Genomic DNA, 9137 nt, shown 5'->3' on the forward strand with positions numbered 1-9137 from the left:
AATGGACTAAAGAAAGATATTGTAAAAATAAAAACAACCTCTATGAATAGGATCGCCACCTGTCCATTTTTGACCTGGACAGCCCGGTTTTTGGAAGGACTGTCTGGGTCAAAACCTCCTGCCCGGTTTCCCAATCACTACATCATAGCCCCGCCCGTGTGAAGTCACAGCCCCGCCTCTTCCCGTCCCACAATGTCACGGCCCCACCTGATCCCCCACCCCCCATGATATCACCCCTGCCCAGCTAAGAAAGCCGGCAGAGATGGCAACCCTATCTATAATTAATATTTCAAAGTGATAGACCACTCATTGTTCAGTGTTGGATGATTTTGCTGTGTCTGTGGCTTTTCGCATTATTTTTGTATTAAAAAACGTATATATTTTTCTATCATGACATCAGGTTCAATTACATTTTTAAAAATGAAGTATGTACACTGTCTGCATTGATTTCATTCATATATGAGCTCCCTCAAGTGTTATCTCTCAACTGACTTAAGGGCATCTTAGACTGACTACAAACCTTTATCACTGTATTAAATACAAGAGAATTCTGTATATGTGTATATATATATTTATATATGGATAGAAATACTGATATTTTAAATATTTGTGAGGTGTTTCCTTCATATTACTCAGTATTTATTGTGTTAAATAGAGTCTTTTGTGCACCAGCGTGACCATAATCATTCCCCCGATGCCCATGGAATACCCGCCAGCGGCCGATGCTTTGGATTGTTGTTTTGCAGCCGCCGAATGGGATTGTGTTGTTAATATTTACTGATTAGATGGAAAATGCTACAATGAGTTTTGTGGAGACAGTATGCTTTATATTTTTGTATTGTGCAATATGGGATATATTGCTTTATATCTTGCATTTATTGTTTGCATTGTGCCAAATGGGATATTGTGTTGAAAAAAGACTCATTTTATTGCATATTGTGAATATATTGATATGATTCTTCTAAACTGTACGCACATTATTTTCATTATATTAAATAGTGCATTATTTTCTGCTGTTACATTTCGAGTTTATTAATATATACTGGACACGGGCATCACATAACACATTACAGAAAGTAACCTAGATACGTTCTTTCCTTAAGGTTGCCAACTATTCTGGAAAAACACCAGTGTTCCATAACCCTTATTTTACCACCCAGTACAACTCTCTCTAGACCTCATATATATATATGTGGAGGAAGGGAAAGGTGTTGCAGAACTATATCTCTCTGATCCGTCAAACAGGAATTTCAGCTTTTCTCTGTGACACCCTATTGTGGGCCTGCATCACCTCCAGTGGAACCTCCAGGGAAATACTCTAACTTGATTCTCTATCCAATATGATCCCTACACTAACAGGCAGTATCACCTGGGAGAGATGCCTCCAACCTATCACTCCTATGTTGGAGCTCAAAACTGATCTCCACTTATCTGCCTTACACTTTTAGGGGCAGATTTATCAAAATGTGAGATTCACCCAATTTCTATTCATTCTTATGGGATTTTTAGAAGCACATTTATCAATGGGTGAAAGTTAGAGATCACCATGTGATAAATACACTTTTAAAAATCCCACAGGAATGAATACAAAGTGGGTGATTTTTTCTGTGAGCTATAATCTCACAGTATAATACATCAGGAGCTACACCCATTATCTGTATGCCTGATTCATGTGGTCCCTGTTCCCTGACTTCACTAAGGGCTCACCCCCTTATGGCCTACCTTTACTGTGGCCTCGTGCCCCAGGCTCCCCAGCAAATATCCACCCTGTTTCACAGGCCAAGGCCAAAGATGAATAGCAATCTGCTCCCACTTACTATATCAAACTCGACAGGAATTGGTCACCACCCACCCATATGAACTGGGAGCACATCCTACCCAGGTATCCTGGTTACAGGTACCAGGGCTTCCTAAACCAAAAAGGAGGGAAAACCTCCCAGACCAGTAGGGAAGTTTGTTCTATAGGTCCCTACAGTTTCTTTATCCATGATTTTTCCATTGTTACAAGCCAGCTGGTCATAATTCATTGCCTAGGATCTAAGGCAATACTGTCCAACTTCTCTGGTACCAAGGGCCAAAATTTTTCTGACCTACACGATGGAGGGCCAGTAATGGAAGACAGTTTTGACCATTATCTTTATTCAACCACACCCATGTTATCAAAAGAGTTTTTAAGACCATATCGACATTAATGGTGGTAGAACACCAAAAGGACAAAGGTTGGTGTTCACTGCAGGTTTATCACCCTTCACTTATATGTAAAAGTTAACCAAGACTTACCCTTACATTTATATCGCTTCTCCTTCCCTGTGGGTAGCACATCAACCACCAGCACATAATTAAACATCTTAGGGACCCCCTAAAAACTATTTCCAGATTCTAACAAACCCAGAGCAAACCAATGTATGGCACACACAGGCAGGGTAGAGTAGAGCAGGCAGTGCATGGCACACACAGGCAGCATAGGGCAGGCACAGTATGACATACACAAGCAGCATAGGGCAGGCAAAGTATGGCACACACAGGCAGCTTAGGGCAGGCACAGTATGACACACACAAGCAGCATAGGGCAGGCAGAGTATGGCACACACAGGCAGCATAGGGCAGGCAGAGTATGGCACACACAGGCAAGGTAGGGCAGACAGGGTATGGCACACACAGACAGCATAGAGCAGTCAGAGTATGGCACACACAGGCTGGGTAGGGCAGGCAGAGTATGGCACACACAGGCAGGGTAGGGCAGGCAGAGTATGGCACACAAAGGCAGCATAGGGCAGGCAGAGTATGGCGCACACACAGGCAGCATAGGGCAGGCAGAGTATGGCACACACAGGCAGGGTAAGGCAGGCAGAGTATGGCACACAAAGGCAGCATAGGGCAGGCAGAGTATGGCACACACAGGCAGCATAGAGCAGGCAGAGTATGGCACACTAAGGCAGGGTAGGGCAGGCAGAGTATGGGACACACAGGCAGCATAGAGCAGGCAGAGTATGGCACACACAGGCAGGGTAGGGCAGGCAGAGTATGATACCTATGATGAATATGCAAGTGACTGTTCATGAGCACTCCTTTGTGCCACGTACAGTGGAAGAATGCCGGCACTGCTAATACAGTCTGAGGTGAACAATGTGGGAGCTTACAGTCTAAGCTTGAGGTCTTACAGTTGTGTCAGAAAAATCATACAATTTATCCATCAACAAATACCAACATTTCAACTGATATCGTCTAGTTGAAGGTAGGAAAACTACCTCCTTGGTCCTGCAAACAACTGCCCAATCGATTTTATGACTGACATAGAATGAAAAATCGCTAGATGTATTATCCTTCAGTGCCAGTTAACCTTATGATAAGTTGATGGATTTGGATTTCAGCACTGAAATTAGCCGTTAAGGAGAAAAAAAATCCTAACGTGTATGGCCAGCTTTAGATCTTCTTTAGGACAGGTTCCTGTCAGGGTGAAATTATTATATAGTGTCAGCAAATGTCAAAATGCTGAAAATAGCTTTTTGACATTCAAATATGCTGAAAAAGAAAACATGAAATACATTTCTCCAAATCATTTGAATGATGTTATTTGCTTTGCTAGTCTTTGTTCAGGTATGTTATTAAAGATTCGATTGTTCCTCCTACCTTAACTTCTCTTATTCCCAATGCCGCAAAGAGCAAAGAAAAAAATAAAATCATGCCAGTTAATTAACAATACTAATTCAAAGGCACTTAATTAAGTATTATAATCTTTTATACAAATTCTGTTGTTTTCTATTTTCTTTTGTTCTCAGTGAGAACATCAGTTATTCTTAACCTTTGCTCAATAAATGTCAGTGATGGATGAATGATGAATGATCAGAACTGCTGTGCAACAAGTCATGCCTCCTGTAAGTATTGTTCTTTGCTGGAACACTGTGTAGATATAGCTACTTCCATCCAATAGGTCCATGGGAAATTATAAACCGATTAGACTGTGAAGCATGGAGTCCAAGCTTTGATAAAAATCTGGCCATGCTGAAGATCATAAAGATCCATGTCCTTCATAACTGATATCAGTTGGCCAAGTTTTTATGGCACCAAGACTGTCTTTGATATCACAGATGTTTCTCCGTAACATATATATAAATAGGAATAAGCTTCAAGGAGCTCCATAACTCTGGCTACGTTCTCCTTAACAGTGCATTTTTCATGAAAGAGAATATCAGCATTTATACATGCAGGGTGCCACAGAAGCCCCCTTTTTAGCCAGAATCATATAATATTCTTGTGTTCAGCTTCTAGGTGTGTGCTGCAGACTGCAGTTGTCCACTTAAACCAATAGCAGCTAGGGTCAGACTGGGCTGATGGGACACCAGGAGAAAAAACCTGGTGGGCCCCGCCAACCCAGACCTGATCCCTGCCAGGAACTGAAAGCGCTCCCCACCTGATCAGTGCAGCCATATGGAGGAAGGGAAACAGTGGGGGGTGGCAATGGCCTTGGGCTTTGTGTGGAGGAGGTTGCAACTAGGGTGGGGCCCCTAATGTGGCAGCAATCACTTGCAAATTGCCTTCATAAAATTAGAGGAACATTGAATGCAAGTAGTGATGAGCGAATCTGTCCCGTTTCGCTTCGCCATAAAATTCGCAAAATGGCAAGAAAATTCATGAAACGCATTTTTGCGCAATTTTTTTGTCGCCCGCGTCTTTTTTGTTGCCAGTGGCTATTTTTTTGGCCACCCGCATCTATTTTTTGTTGCCCGAGCCTTTTTTGACGTGACCGCGCCCAATTTGATGCAACCATGCCCAATTTGACACACGGCAAAAAATTCTAAACGACGAATTTTTCTGCGTCGAATTTTCACGTTAGTTTCACAAAACAATTCGCCAATGGCAAAATTTGGAAATTCGCTGCGAATCCATGCCTGCTGAAAAAATTTGCTCATCACTAAATGCAATCGCTTCGTAGAAACTGTGTATCGCTCAGCACACATCTAATGCTAGCTAGCCATGCAGCAAAGGGTCACCTTTCAAGTAAATTCATTTGATGTGCCATGAATTGATTCAAACTGTATCTACAATAAGCTTCTTTAACTGTCAGAACACAAGCTTTAGGAAAAACTGGTCCATTGTTCCTCAAAGTCAACCTGAGACCTTGACCTACAGTTTCAGGAAACATTAAGGTTCTCACTGGGTAACCTGCCCAGTCAGACGTGAAAGATCATTGGCCCAGTAGTTGCAGAGTATCAACGGTCTGTTGCTCCATGGTGGATTTCCTACCTTCACAATCACAAGGACAAAGTTTGATGAAAGCGTAAGAAGGGATCAGTGCTAAATTCTGACAAGTTCTCCTAGTGTTTCTCAGAGCGATAACCATTTGTAAGTCCTTTTGTGAATATATGATGAAAAGTATGCAGAATATATCTCACTAAAGACCATATGTGAAGCTTAGAAACTTTATACTCAACACTGTCAAGTAGAAGAAGGTTCCATAACCTGTTATTATACTATAAGTTTCATATGTTCTTTATACAAATCTCTTGACTTTTATGATTTTGGACATCATTGAGTTATCTTCATCTCAAGGCCTCCTCTGTTCAGTCTAACATATCTAATCTGCCGAGAGAGAGAGCATTATCATAGTTTCAAACCAAGAAGCCATGTAATATATCGTTGATGTTGAAACAAAACGACAGGAGAGTTAACGCCTAAGGTTGTCTTCCCTTCTTTTGTGGAATGTTCACATCCCTATACATATTTATATGAAGTAGTAAACTTTTATGAAAGTAGGTCACATTTTAATAAGTCATGGGTGCAGATATGGCAGAAATCAATTATATATTTATGCTAACTGAGATCATTCAAACCTATCTTTCATAAATGTATCACAACTTCTGCTCAGCCAGAAATATATATTATGTACTGTATAGTAATATTAAATAACTGCTTTGGTTACAGGAAAAGGGTGAAACACAAGGAAAATATGAGGGTGGGGCATAGGACAGGATGTGCCTAATTTTGGGTGCCACTGAATGCAACTAGTGATGAGCAAAACTTGTTACAACAGGGTTGCGAGATACCCACTGAGGCTGCTACCCCAGGGATCCACACACCCCCTGGGACCCCCACCACCCCCAACACGCTCACCCACAGCCAGCCCCTTCTACCCCCTCACACCTTATACTTCCCTTAGCTGTGATAGGGGGAGGAAGGGCAATGGGGGAGTGATGGGGGAGGGCAAGAGGTTTTTGGTCTGGGTCAGATAAAGAAATAAAAAATACAGCTACATTCAGGGCCTAGGTTCCACTTCTTCCTAAACCTGCCTGCTCAGGTGGGATTCAAAATGCCCCAAGAGCACATGGATGCTCTAACTCAAGGGTGGCCAGACTCGGACCGACGCGGAAAGCAGAAGTGCGGCATATGTACAAATGCATACGTACAAATGCGACGCAGCGTACGTACACATTCATGGAACACTTCTGCATCCCTGGCTTGATCGCGGTCCACCAGGAATCCTCGGGGGATTGACTGGTGGACCGCGATTGCCGTATTGGCCACCCCTGCTCTAACTTATATACTATACCACTAGTAAACTGCAATGGTCATACGTTGATCTAGGAAAGGGACTTATTTTTCTTCTAGGCTAAGCACCGAATTAGCTGTCTAAATTACCAGGGGACTGCTAGGGCAAAAGGGGCAACCATTCTAGCAGTCCCCTACATTAGGATCAGCAAGACAGAAAGGTTTAAAGATGGAAATAGCAGTATAAAATTGGTTGTTGGACCAGCCAGTTGTTCTGAGAGGAGTGGAGGAGTTGGCCAGAAATATATGGAGACACAAGAGAAGAGATGTAGAGAGATGACAAATGAACGAAGGGCTTTCAAAGTCATGAGAATAAGTCATACTTTGCTTAATGATTTTTGCCATTTTAGCCACCTAGGCATGAGGTTCTTGCTCTTGCTCTAGGTTCTCTTGTTGTTTTGTATTGTTTTTTGTCTTTCTTGTTTCTCGTTAAGAGTTTTCTTAAATAGAATTACGTCAATTGGTTACAAAACCTTAAATTCAGAGTTAAAAGAGTCAATTTTATACCATCTATAGCAATAGCCTGAATAATATAGATCCTTATTGCTTCTGGCCACTTTCCTGCATCCTGTCCCTAAGAGGTAATTCTTCTGTAATTCCTGTGTTAGTTTTTTTCTTATATTCACTCAAGCATTGGAATATGTAGAAAAACATATTCATTTACTGTAGAGGCTGGGACTACCTTTCGCTCCTTTCCAGTAAATATACAAGGCTAATAATAGGGCATCTCCTATTCATGTAAATATGGAGAGAAGAAGTTCAGAGCACTATTGAGAGTGCCTTCAAAGGGGAGGGGGTGAATAAACAGAAAATACTTCAACTACTAAACAGAGTAAATTCACTTTTCTCAGACAAGGCAAGGTCCATGATTATCAAATGCCATATCTAATATATTCAGCAAATACTCGCTGATTTGCAAATGCCATAAAAGCTTCCAAAACAGCTGCTGCCTTTAATCCCTCCTCTTTATATCAGATAAGAGCGATACAACAGAAGTTGGCGAATGCAACGCTCGTACAAAAAGGCATTCTGGGAGTAGGCAAGAGTTAAGAATAGTCTTGGTGATGTTTGATGTAGGAGTACAGTCGCACAGGTGACACCTTCCCGAGGAGCCGAGAATATTGAAATAGTGGGTAGCTCCGGCAGCAGATGGAACAAGATTATCAGAATCGTTTGATGCACACTGGCACATTCTGACAGCAGATGTCGATCCGAGAAGGATAGTGACACTTAAAGTCTCTGTAGAATCTAAAGGGGAAGACAATCTGGTGCCTAGACATCTTAAGCAAAGAAAGCTGTTAAATTTAAATATGGGTTCTAAAGAATGCATTAACTGTGAAGTAAGCCAATATACAGGTACCAACAAAACAAAGCGACAAGGGAAAATATATATTGCTTGGAACTTTTTTACACTGCAAGTTGAGAAGATGTCATTTGGCTTATATAGCTGTGCCCAGATTTAAACATACCGTATAGAGGGGAAAATAGTATCTAATAGCCTTACAGTAGTTCCTAAGTGTGATATTTACTGGCTTACACAGTACCACATTAGAGCTATTGTAAATACAAGTGAATATAAGTAGAAGGGATGGCTTTCATTCTAAGGCTGGACTGATATGGAAGCCCGATCTTCACATTAGGTGGAAACATAAAATAAATCTAGTTTAGGAAATCTAATTGCTCATTTATCATGCACAGGTGTAAGGATACTTACTGTGTTCACCGCTCGGTCCGCCATCAGCATGGGTTGCGGCGCTCAGTGCGTGTCGCGACCTAAACGTCGCGTCGCATTGTGCGCATCCTCGCGCCTACGTCTCGATGCGTGCGCGTTTAGTCGCGCGCATACATTGAGACAAGGCGCGCGCATGCAGGGCGACTTATCGCGAGCGCACGCGAGCGAAGTGTCGCGCGCACGTTCAGCGTCTACGCGCCGTGCGTCTTGACGCGCGTCCAGTGCGTGCGTGCGTATTGACGCCTATTCCCCCTGGCCTATATAAGGCTGATCACTATGCCTATCATTGCCTGGTTATCACGGTCTAATCCTGGATACCTAGCCTGTTCCTGCACCTGAATACTTTGTTTGGTCCTGCTCCGCTTGACCTTCCGACTTCTCTCCACTCCTGATCTTGGCCTGTTCCTCGTTTATGAACTTCTGCTGCCTGACTCGACCCGGATCTGCCTGACCAAGCCTTCGTCTCCTCCTTGTACTTCGTTTTGGCCTCACCGGCTACCCGTCACTTTCTCAGCTCCCTGTACCATCCTCAGGTGAGCTTGGGGTTGTGTGGGGCGCTCGTGGGTCTCTCTAACTACGCACTTGATCCTGCCCGGTAAGCCTGACACACAGGCAGGGTGCTGTCGGGAGGGAGTGCTGAAGTCCATGGTGAATGAATGGGTGGAGTCAGAGGTCAGAGCAGGTGGAAGACAAAAGCCAAGTGCAATATACAAAATCAGAGGTCAGGGCAGGCAGAAGGAAAATGTAGAGTGCAGTATACAAATCAGAGGTCAGGGCAGGCAGAGGGAAAATTTAGAGTGCAATATACAAAATCAGAGGTCAGGGCAGGCAGAAGGAAAATGTAGAGCACAATATACAA

This window comes from Xenopus tropicalis, chromosome 6 (genome assembly GCF_000004195.4).
Source record: "Xenopus tropicalis strain Nigerian chromosome 6, UCB_Xtro_10.0, whole genome shotgun sequence".
Classification (NCBI taxonomy): Eukaryota; Metazoa; Chordata; class Amphibia; order Anura; family Pipidae; genus Xenopus; species Xenopus tropicalis.